The sequence below is a fragment of the Diadema antillarum genome, unplaced genomic scaffold (genome assembly GCF_040938485.1).
Source record: "Diadema antillarum isolate AM-2024a unplaced genomic scaffold, OU_Dant_1.0 seq00001003_RagTag, whole genome shotgun sequence".
NCBI lineage: Eukaryota > Metazoa > Echinodermata > Echinoidea > Diadematoida > Diadematidae > Diadema > Diadema antillarum.
The window spans coordinates 1,179,942-1,192,530 of NW_027271841.1; the positions used below are offsets into that span (position 1 = coordinate 1,179,942).

The 12,589-nt window shown below is 39.9% G+C and overlaps 1 pseudogene; it reads right to left on the reverse strand.

Annotated features, from left to right (window-relative positions):
* Positions 1 to 9,337: 9,337 nt before the first annotated feature.
* Positions 9,338 to 12,065, reverse strand: LOC139742495 (uncharacterized; annotated as a pseudogene).
* Positions 12,066 to 12,589: the final 524 nt, after the last annotated feature.

The following is a 12,589-nucleotide window of genomic DNA, read 5'->3' on the forward strand; positions in this document are numbered from 1 at the left end:
AGAAATCACAGAAAGAATGCCTGAAATGCTCATGAGCTTTCAGAGTTCAGAAACTTGCAGTCATCCACAATTATATGTGTACAGGAGAATAACTTGATGAGGTGCAGAAGTAAAGCCATAGCAGGCCTTAAGGACGTTCGTCAGTTAAAGTGAAGTCCATGTCATTTTCTTCAAACTTTCCATGCAGTAACTTTGACCCATCCGAAGCCCAAATATGTAAATAAAACCGTAGGCTCATGCTTGTTTTTCTTCTACAGGACTTTGAAGAATATGACTAATCTGCCGTCCTGTACCAAAATGATAGCATTACAGGATCAAGACCATGATTATCAACAAAATCTGCAATGACAAACTTAAATCCCCATAATTGTTCCACATTATTTTTCTCCAAATTTGCAGGAATTGCAGAAAAAGGTATCCAAAACGAGGAAAAGGTTTCAAAGTTAGGGTTTGCACTCTAATTCTTGAGCGAGCAGCGCCCTCATGCGGCAGAAAACACCGAAATCTCTCAAATCCTTCTCATCGATGTTTTCTGTCAGGGGTGAGCTAAAGGACAAGGTTCATGAAACTTATGCTGTACATTCAAAACCCATGTCATTTTCACGAAACTTGACCAAATTGTAGAAAAAAAGCTTACTAATTCCAGAAGAACAATAAAAAGTGGGGGTTCATGTGCTCGTTTCTGTGCTAGCAGCACCCCATGCGACAGATGTCATTGTAAGTCCCCAAAATCTAGTCAGGGACCTATGCAGGGATGCCCTGACAGGGTGGGTTCATAAAACTTATGCTGTACATTCAAAACCCATGTCATTTTCACGAAACTTGACCATATTGTAGAAGGCTTACTTATTCCAGAATAACAATAAAAAGTGGGGGTTCATGTGCTAGTTTTTGTGCTGGCAGCACCCCATTATGATAGAAATCATCCTCGGACCCCAAAATCTGATCAGGAACCTATCATGGGGGCCCTGATTAGATGGGGTTCATGAATGTCATGCTGTACGTTCAAAACCCATGTCATTTTTTACGAAACTTTATCAAATTATAGAAGAAGGGTTACTTAATACAGATCAATTGTAAAAATGGGGGGTTCATATGCTCGTTTTAGTGCTAGCAGAGCCTCCATGCGACAGAAATCATCGTAAGACCCCCAAATCTGGCCAGGAACCAGTGCACGGATATACCCTGCTAGGATGCATGAATCTCATGCGGCTCACTCAAAACCCATTTTCTTTTTTTTTTCAAAAAAAAAAACCCCACCAAAAAACGTGTCATTACTACAGTGATATGGTGAAAAAAAAATTTTCAGAAAGGAAGGTCCATGTTCGTTTTTGTTCTATTTCCCCTAGACAGCCATGATGTTATTATGTGGACGCAAGCGGAAAACTCCACATTGACATGTTTGTGTGTTTGTTTGTTTGTTTGTTTTACCCACTTGCTGTAACCATGTGCAGAAAATGATAATGGAGGAAGAAGAATAAATATGACAAAATGGGAGTTTTGGAATAAGTCTGACGGTCCTCATTGAAAGGAAAAAGAAATCCTAATGATATATAATGACGTTGATTGTAGATTGCATGTGTTGGTTGTTGCAGTGGGTGGTAAAGTACGTGTTGTAAATTATGGAGATGTACCTTGAGTACTCCCCCCACCAAAAAAACAATATTCTTTGATTCTCCTTTTTGTTACACCAAATTTGGCAATACAAAAATAATATCTGAATGGTGAGAGTGATAAATACTTGTTTGATAATACTTTCGTGACCTTGTATTATGTAACCAAAAATTAAAAAAACAATATTTTGTATTAGTAATGACAAGTTTAGATGTAATTTCGATTTTAACAGAGATACTAAGATTGTTTTAGTTGTGAGACCTAAAGATGAAATAATTATGTTTATTGTTGTTGTTGTTGTTTTTTAACACCTAGTCTAGTAGACTAGGAGTCCCCGACTAGAGCCTATAGGCCCTAAGTACCTTAGCACTCAGCTTGACCATGTTGATGAACAGATAATGAACTGCATGTCACAAAACAGATCTATGAATTGAAAATGGAAACAGCTCAGTTCCACATTCCAAGCTTCCCGATTCCGTCGATCAGTGCTGTGCTGCCATGACCATGAATATGCGGTTCGGACCGCTTAACTTTGCGTAGCACGTACAGATTGTGACGCATACAGTCGGCACGCGAGCGAGGCCACCCAGCGCGTCCGCGGTGGGGAGCTGTTGGGTATCCGTACCACACTCGATCTACTAGCAGCTGCTCAGCTCAGCTAGCTCAGCTGCGTGTGCTTCTACACTCTTTGTTACGTCACTGCCAACCTGTGCAGCTAGGATGCGCACAAACTCAACTGAGGAACGTCCTTAAAATCCAAAATATGCTTGGATCCAAGCAGGTAAAGCAGCAGGAGCTGATGGTATGTATCTCAAGTTCCTGAAGAACCTTGACCCTAATGCTGTCAACTGGCTGGCTTCTCTCTTCACAGTCATACACTCCACTGGTTTTTGTCGAGCCCACCAGAGGTGAGGGGAGACTAGGGGCTCCGTCCGTCCATCCGTCCATTCGTCCATTCGTCGACCATCCGTCGTCCGTCCGTCGTCAGTCCGTAACGCTACAAAAACTTGAATAACTCTCTACCGAGGACTTCAATTTCAATCAAACTTGGAGGGAAGAGTGGTTATACAAAGTTACATATTTTACTAAACATGAAGGTTACCTCAAGGTCAAAGGTCACAGGTAGGGGTCAAGGAACTTTAGGGCCCAATGTTAAGTTTTTACAGCACGTTTTGATTATGGCTCATAACTTTTGATGTATATTTTAGTTTGTGACCAAACTTAAATGGTAGATGTCCCTTAGGAGTTGAAGGTCACCACAAGGTCAAAGGTCACAGACAGGGGTCACAATTTTTTATACCCCCATCTCACTAAATGGCGATTCCACTACGATCATCAAAAATCGACAAGGCGCGGCGGATCGTGGCTGCATCGCTTTAAATCTTCTCCATCGTATCTTGAGCGGTTCAGAAGCGCGGAGGGTGGCCACCATCGCCATGGTCGGCGACCTCGCTACGGAAGTTTTGAACATGACCAAAACTTCCGTAGCGAGGTCGCCATGGTTTTAGAGCATATCACAATCGCCTCACGAGGGCATTAAAGGCGCCACATTCGTAACTCGGACGGGGTAGCAACGCGTTAGACGTAACTCAAGCGCATCGAAAGCGGCCCCCATTGCCCATGAAAATTACCACTTTTACAGCAGGAACCAACCATGAACGAAAGAAAGTGATGCACAGACCAGGAAGGTGGACATGGAGAAAAGTGTATAAAATTCATTTTTCCACGTACACTCAGTATGAATCTACTCTGTTGATTAAATTGTTTGTTTGTCATATACCATTGCAAGTCAATGAAAGTAAATTAAATTGTAATTTTTTTCAAATATATCTTCATAAAATTGTCTCGTAGGATACGATTTATAGTTTGCTCGTAAGCCGGTTCTTTAATATTATATGTGACCCTGCACCTCAAAACAAACAAAAAGTCGCCAGACATTAATTTTTAGTTAAGACCATATTCTGAAAGAGCAGACTTTAAGCTTTAAAATGATGTATAACTCAAATCAAATGGACTAATATCTAAATATTGGAAAGAAAGCACAAACTCAGGAAAAGTGTGAACTGAGAAAAGAGGCTCTGAAGTACAGTGTCTATTCAAGCGCTTAATCTTTACCAAACCATGCTGGCTGTGCGATGAATGGGACAAAAAACAGGAAGTAAACCACCAGAGTAACAACAATGAAGGGATTATCAGATTAAACTGAAATTAAGCATGCCTCATTAACACATTCTGTCCATAATTAATGCCAACTTTCAAAGCAGTAGCACTATTCTTTCAAAAGTTATTAGAGTTGAAAGTGAAGAGTGTGGACAAGGTTTTTCAGAAATGAAAAAGGGATTCTAAAGACACACCTAATCACACTATTCTCCCAAAAATGTTCGAGATAAACTGCTAAAAAAACACACTTTCCTGCCCGTTTTATGATACCAAATTTTAGCATAATGTAAAAGAAGACCCGCTCTTTCAGAAAATATGAAAAAATCAAGTTCGGCTAGGTTGACCCATTTCACTTATTTTCAGTCCTCACGCAAAATCAGTGTGTGCGACTTTATGTTCGTTTTGAGATGCACGGTCACATATGTGACAGTGCACCTCAAAACGAACAAAAAGTCGTCAGACATGAATTTTGAGTTAAGGGCAGATTCTGAAAGAGCAGACTCTAAGCTTTAAAATGATGTATAACTCAATACAAATGGATCTTCCTAACCCATCTAAATAATGAAAAGAAAGTACAGTGCTGTACACACTCTGAAAAAGTATTTACTGAGAAAAGAGGCTTCAAAGTTTAGGGTCTATTCAAGCGCTTAATCCCCCGCTCGGGGCTCCGTGCAATGAATGGAACAAAAAACAGGAAGCAAAACTCCCTAGCAACCACTATGAAGGGATTATCAGATTAGGCTGAAATTTTGCACAGTAATTAAGGACATGCTGTCAATGAATGGTACCAACTTTCAGTACAAGAGCATTTTCTTTTCAAAAGTTATCAGTGTTGAAAGTGAAGAGGCTTTAAGGGTTTTTAAGAATTGAAAAAGTACCTCAAAAGACATAGCTAATCACATGATTCGAGCTTGCAGAGCATGCACGGTGTTCATTGTGGCCTATTTGTAGATGACTCACAGTATTCATTAGAAAAGTCCATGTACATTTACATGTACTGTTAACCAATGTCCTGTACCATGAGTACATGGGTACAAGAATTATTCATGTGTTCACTGAAATACACACACATGTACTGACTTTTTTAATTCTAGAGATATATAATTCCAGAGTTTAGTTCTCATGATAATTTTCAACTCAATTTGTGTCATATCTTGTCTCTCCCGACTCTCTCTCTCTCTCTCTCTCTCTCTTCATACATGTAGTCTTACTGGCATTTCAGTCTGTACACTGCACCATTTTTAATACAACTACACCTTACGCTGTGCATGCCTAAACAGTGGCTGCGTCAATGAAAGGTCATGTAATAGTTGAAAGGTCATGGCAAATAGTGTGACAGATGAAAGACGTTGATGATGAAAGTCTTGTAAATGTTGGAGATTTATTAGAGAGGAATTATGTGGTACATGTAATGAACATTATGTCGATGTATCGGCTTAATCATCACGACAACAAAATTGACCAAGAAATACATACATACACTGTATTTGTTTTCAAATTTTAATAACAAAATCCAAAAACAACGATGATGATGTAAATAAAACAAGAGACCCGCGGGTCTGGCGCTCACCTGAGTATCGCACGTTCACCTTTCACGCAGTCACTAATCTAAATTATTCACAGCTCTACCAAAATTTGACGAGGCATTCTCAAGTGGAAGATGAAAATGTACAATAAGGGCCCAATTTTTTCAAGATTCCTTAATTTGGGGGAATTGGGGCCCCCTGGGGCCCTCTGGGTGGGGCATGGTGCCCAGTTTGATAAATTGAGATCCTGACCACCTAGGGATGCTACCTGCCAAGTTTGACAAAAATCCATCATGAGGTTTTCAGGAAGAAGATGAAAATGTACAATTCAGGCCCCCATTTGGACCCTTCCAACCACCCCCCTCCCCCCTACCCCCAAGAGGGGCACCCCTGGATCTCCTATGAACAAACTTGAAACTACAGTCATTAATGTACTCACTCAGAGTATTATCTCAGCTCTATAACTTCTGATTCTAGAGAAGATTTTTAAAGATTCCTTCATTTGGGGGGTTTGGGCCCCCTGGGGGCCCCCTGGGCGGGGCATGGTGCCCATTTTAACAAATTGAGATCCTAACCCCCTAGGAATGCTACCTGCCAAGTTTGGTGAAAATGGGTCATGGGGTTCTCAAGAAGAAGATAAAAATGTACAATTTAGGCCCCATTAGGACCCCTCCTCACCCCCCCCCCCCTGGGTCCCAAGGGGGGCACCCCTGATTCTGCCATGAACAAACTTGAAACTACAGTCATCAATGTGCTAACTCATAGTATTAACCTAGCTCTATCACTTCTGGTTCTAGAGAAGAAGGTTTTTGCGGATTCCTTAATTTTGGGGGGTTTGGGCCCCCTGGGGGCCCCCTGGGTGGGTCATGGTGCCCATTTTAACAAATTGAGTTCCTAACCCCCTAGGGATGCTACCTGCCAAGTTTGGTGAAAATGGGTCATGGAGTTCTCAAGAAGAAGATGAAAATGTACAATTTAGGCCCCATTGGAACCCTTCCCCACCCCCCTCCCCTGGGTCCCAAGGGGGGCACCCCTGATTCTGCCATGAACAAACTTGAAACTACAGTCATCAATGTACTAACTCATAGTATTAACTTCGCTCTATCACTTCTGGTTCTAGAGAAGAAGATTTTTACAGATTCCTTAATTTTGGGGGGTTTGGGCCCCCCTGGGGGCCCCCTGGGTGGGGCATGGTGCCCATTTTAACAAATTGAGTTCCTAACCCCCTAGGGATGCTACCTGCCAAGTTTGATGAAAATCGGTCATGGGGTTTTCAAGAAGAAGATGAAAATGTAAAAAGTTTACGCACGACGCACGACGCACGACGCACGACGGACGCCGGACGAAGGGCGATCGCAATAGCTCACTTGAGCCTTTGGCTCAGGTGAGCTAAAAAGAGGAAGCAGCAAGATCATACCATTTGCTACATCATGATCAGCTGGAAAAAAAAAAAAATTGTACAATACTCTAATCTCATTCATGTACAATAGCAGTGTACATGTAAAGATGCATGGCAAGTACAAGGAAATTATTGCATTTGAGAATTGCTAATCTTCACGAATGTACAGATTGTACTGTACTTAACGTACTACAAAAAAGTAAAAAATTCCACTAAGATAAATACAGAAGACCTGCTTCAGAAAATAGAATGTTTATCATGTAAATGCAATGTAAGCAACCCCAAAATACAGCACAACATGAAGCTGGTGTCATTCCTAAGTTGTATAGTATCTTCTAACACAAGAGGGTAAAGTTACACGTACAAGAACATGTATAGGTACTCAGTTTTGCCATTCCAAGCTTCCAAGGTCAAGGCCTAACGGCTTAAGATATATTACTGATACAATGTACATGTATGCATACCAGACTTGCTGTACACTATGTAATTTCTTTAAATTTTCAAGCTTGAATCTCACTGGCTAAACTTCAGCATACATTGTAAAGCACAGATGAAAGAAACACATGAACAATGCAGCACTGGATAAAGCTTGTATAATTCCTTTGTACATGTACAGCTGTATGTCTTCATACTCTGAGAGTGAAGTCAAATGCCAAAGTTCCAATCTAGTTTAACAATTCCCAACTTTCCACTGAAAACAAGGTCATAACACCTAACAAAATATATGCATACAACTTGCATACCTACAGGGCTTACAGTCAAGTTTGAATCTCACAAGATAAACCTCTTGTGTTAAAATGCACAAAATGTTACAAAACCTAAAGAAAGAGCATCAGAAAAAGCTGTCATAACTAATTTGAATCTCTTCATACACTCAAAATGTAGCGAAATAGCTGTATATGTAGTCACATGTTTAAGTCCAAACACTGTTTTGCAATTTTCAATTTTCCCGTCAAATACATGGCAAGGTCACAAGATAAACTCACAAGATAAGATTCTTGTATTATAATGAACAAACATTACAAAACCTGACAGAAAGAGCACAGGATACCAGCTAGCATAACTTCTTTGAATCTCTCCACACTCTGACAGTTTTGCATTTCCAGATGTTCTATCGCATACGTGGCAAGGTTGTAACAGTGAACAAAATATTAAAGACATCGTCATGAGTACAGTATCGGTACCTCAAATCATAAATATTCAAGTTTGCATCTCACAAGATAAACTACATGTGTTATAATGCACAAATGTTGCAAAAGAAAGAGAGTACTGTACAACTGTATCAAGAAAAGCTGGCTTAACTCGTTCGAATCTGTTTATATTCTTAGAGTTTACTTGTAGTCACATGTAAAAGTCCAAACAAAGTTTTGCAACGCCTATTAACTTTCCAACAAATGCATGTCAAGGTCATAACAGCTTGCAAAATAATGATACATGTACAATTTACATGCATACCACAAATTATATTAACACAGTCAAGTTTGAATCTCACAAGATAAATCTCTTGTGTTACAATACACAAATGTTACAAAACCTGGAAGAAAAAGCTTCAGAAAAAGCTGGCATAACTACATTGTACAAGTAAGTGAGGGAATCTTTTCATACACTCTAGAATGTACATGTAGTCACATGTAAAAGTCCAAACACTGTTTTATAATTTGGAATTTTCCATCACATACGGTGGACATGGCAAGGTCATAACAGCTCACAAAATAATGTACCCATGTATGCATACCTCAAATTAAAAACATTATAGTTTGAATCTCACATGATAAGCTTCTTGTGCTATAATGAACAAACCTTACAAAACTTGAATGAAAGAGAATACACTGTAGGATACTACAGTGTAGCTGGTGTAAATCCTTTGAATCTCTCCATACAACAGTTTCGCAATTCTCAATTTTTCCATCATATACATGGCAAGGTCGTAACAGCTCATAAAATAATGATAAATGAATATCTCCAAAATCTATCTGAAAAACTCGTACAATGTAATTCTTGTGTCAAACTCCACAAATGAAAAGTTTGGGGTTGAATACAATTAATGTTCCATACTTCAATATAACGACATAATAGCAGGTACATGTATGTAAACTGATTACACTATAGAATTGCAGCTATTGCACGGTCAGTTTTAAGGCAAGATTTATCATAAGCGAACAGACCTCCTAACTAGTACGGTAACTGTAGATGGCAAGACTAAAGTATTTAAAAAAAAAATGAATACGACGTGCCAGGTTCGCACAACAATTAGGTTTAAACTTTAAATGTCTATCTGTTGGCATGATGGCAAAAAATATGAAATTTACCATTACTGTAGTAAGCAGGTTAAAAAATTCTATTATGCAAACAAAAATACACAGAAAGAAATGGAGTTCTGTTTTAACCAAACCTTCAGTTGCTACAGTGGATGAAAATCATTGCCAGCTCTGTCTGTAGATATTCACAAGAGATAGAGGAACAAGACTTTCAAAACATTCACTCATAATAGTCATTCATGAAGGGTTCCATTTGAGACATCATTCTTCAAATAATGGATCCTCATCTATCGGGTTCAGATGACTGCAGAGGACCACAGCACACAGAGTGACAGGTTGCCTCCATGCAGAATTCCTAGATGTTCTTGTGGAGGTACTCAATTCCAGCTTGGGTGAGACCAGGTGGGCAATCAGCCAAGGAAGTTCTGGTAATGGAATGGGGACAGGATGCTAGTGTGTCCTCATTCTTCGGTCAAGTCCTCATCCACGATGGCCTTAGATGACTGCGGAGGAGCAGGGCACACGGTGTCACGGGTTGACGCTGTGCAGAACTCACGGATGCTCTTGTACAGGTACTCCATTCGAGCTTGGGTGAGACCAGGTGGGGGGATCGGCTTGAGCTCTGCTGGCGGTAGGTGGCTAACCGAACGTATTGTAGCAGCTGGATCGCTTTCTCGTTGTCGCTGGGATAGACTTTGACGAATGCGACTCCTGGGTGATCGGCATTGAACCTGAAAATAATGATGGAAAAAGAAAAATTCATTGATCACAGAGTCATGCCATCACAGGATATACAAAAAGGAATGTGGAAAATTTAAATTATATGGTATAGAAGGGAATAATGTAAAAAAAAGGGGGACTATGCAAGAAAATTTTTTTAAATCTAATTTCCATAAAGACCTGTCAGAACAAAAATCTCAGTATGTTGATGATTGATGAATGGAAATCATTGAATTCTATATGCATTTGTAGTAGAGTGTCATATTTTCAGTCAATTTGATCGGAGGTGCATAATTCTTTAAGAAGATTACAGTTTCATTGTAATCAAGAAGTAATTATCACGGGTTTATCTGTAAATGCAATGATTTTGTAAGTGCAATTGTTACAAAATACAATACCTGACATGGTGGAACTGCTTGATCCCTGGTAGTGCTGAGAAGTAGGGGCTCAGGAAGGTCTGCCAGTCGTATGTGGGAACAATGACACTGCCATCCTCCATACCGACAAGCCGTGGGATGTTGTAACCGCTGACAGAGCTGTCTGACACCATATCACTGAGGTCCTGTAGACTGCTGACAAGTTGCCGCTTGTACCGATGCTTGATGAGCCCGAACCCGCGGTCCGGAGAGAACTTCGTGTGTCCGGGCACCATGAAATTTATGGAAATCTCATGATGCAGTCCACAGAGCGTGCGCCAAGCAAGATACCACATTACATAGCGATTCTTATTTTGGCCACCACAATTGTCACAGTGAAGATGAGCTGTCCTCTCACCCATTCCATAATTCCTGAAGAAGTCGTGCAGGTAGCTGATGACAGAGTTTGACCCCTTGCTGCTTTGCATCCCTTCATCGATGAGATAGTTCACCTGTTCATTTGTTCCATCACAAACAATCCCAAACAATGCACACTTCCGCGGACACAAAAAGTAAATGGGTCCTGGCTGCATGGGATCTGAAGGAAAGTGCATTTGTTGTGCATAATCAAAACTGTAGTGCATGACTTCAGGGGCTGCAGGAGCTTCACCAGCTGGTTTCTGATTGACGGCATTCTGAGCGTTGCCAACCATCTCGCGATACAGGTTCCGTTCTGCGGCGACGTGTGCAAGATGGTCCTGCTGTTTCCGAAGGCGACTGAGTTTGGTGTCCTCATCTAAGTTGGCACTGTTGTACACAGCAGCACTGTTCTGCTGGCACTGCCAGCAGAGGTCTGACTGGGGGCGTGTAGTCATCACGAACGGACAGTATTGGTCCCATAAGTTCAAGAAGGACCTGTAGCTGGCGATCCTGAAGCCGCCGAGACCTGAAAGACACACAAAAAGCAAATGAACATACATTAAAATGCATATGAATGTAACTTTCAATTTATAAACTACAATTCAATATGTAACAATGGGGAAAAGAATACTTGAAAAGAAACGCTTCTCTGAATTATATTCCAGTGTTACAATCTTGGATTGTCTGAGTCATTTAGTACAGTATGGTAAATGAGCATGTTGTGGAAAAAATCTGAAAGAAAAAAAGAAAAGAAAAATGCCCCATACAATATACCTTGCATATTACGCAAAGACTTTTAAGGTATTGGTAGTTACCATACACCGATGAAACCAAAACTCAACTTTAGTGCTTCAAAATAGTTTTTAAATGTGAGTTTGGGATAGAAACAACCAACGCACATACAATGTATAAAAAACTTTGAAGCAATATAATTAATGACAAGTATTGTTGAATACACAAAATGTGAAGAATACAACGTAGAGTTATAATAAAAATGTTTCTAGCCTATAATTTTCTACAGATATAGTTTAGTGGCAAATAGTGATATCTCCTTATGTCTAAGGCTTTATTACAGAATCTTTATACGGAAGGATGCTTTGTGAAATACATGTGTATTAACTGACCTACACATGTGCCTGAAATGTGATACAATTTATCTTGAACTTTTTAAAATTACTGCTTCCAATAGTGAAGTACCAAAGGTGAACAGTACAGTAACTATTATGAGTGAAATCAAGTTAAAACATAAGCTATAAAAATTGTACACTGTACCTGCTGACACTCTTTCAGCATTCTGGTCACTGATGGCCTTCTTGTAGCTTCTCCATACGGACGACTTTGTAATGTTGCACGGTAGTAGCCGTATGCGGGGATCGGTGCTGTTTACCCCACTCACTCGCCCAGGAATCACCATACCCTGCTGCTCTCCATAATTGACAATGTAGGCTATGATCCGTTGTATGTCCTCGATGCTGAGTGCCAGCTTGTTGATGCCACCTGACGCCTTTGAAGGAGGAACCGCTCCCTTTGCCAGGTACGACTTGGTTATGCTGCGCAGTTGAGTATCACCAATGCTGAGTAGAAAGAGGAAAAAGAAAACAAAGATCTTCATTAACAACTTCAGAAGACATCAGTATTTAAATCATTGCTCAAAGAATCAACACATCCGTACATCTGAAGTTTTGTATAATTACTTTGATTTGAAATAATTACAGTTATTCCCCTGTAATATGGTATACAAAATAGTTTTGAAATAAAATAAAAAAAAACCCTCTATACTGTATGGTCAGTTTCACGGTAAAGGGTGTAACTTTCAATTTTTAGCCTTTTAGCCCACCCTGAACACATAGATTTACAGATCTCAAAGATTTTTTCCCATGTGAGTCACCTTATGAGTAGCCACCTTGGGTAGCATAATCAGGCCCAGGTATATTATTGATGCGTTTTGTTTTGACAGTCACATATGTACCCTAAAAATGACTATTTTGTTGCATTGAAATTTATATAACATTTTTGAAATGTTAATAATTTTCTACAGCAACTGCAGAGATCTAATTTTTTATGTTAAAAGCATAGTTGTATGGTCGATTGAAATGACCAAATTAGTTTGGTTTGCATCTGGCCCTTTATTTTAGA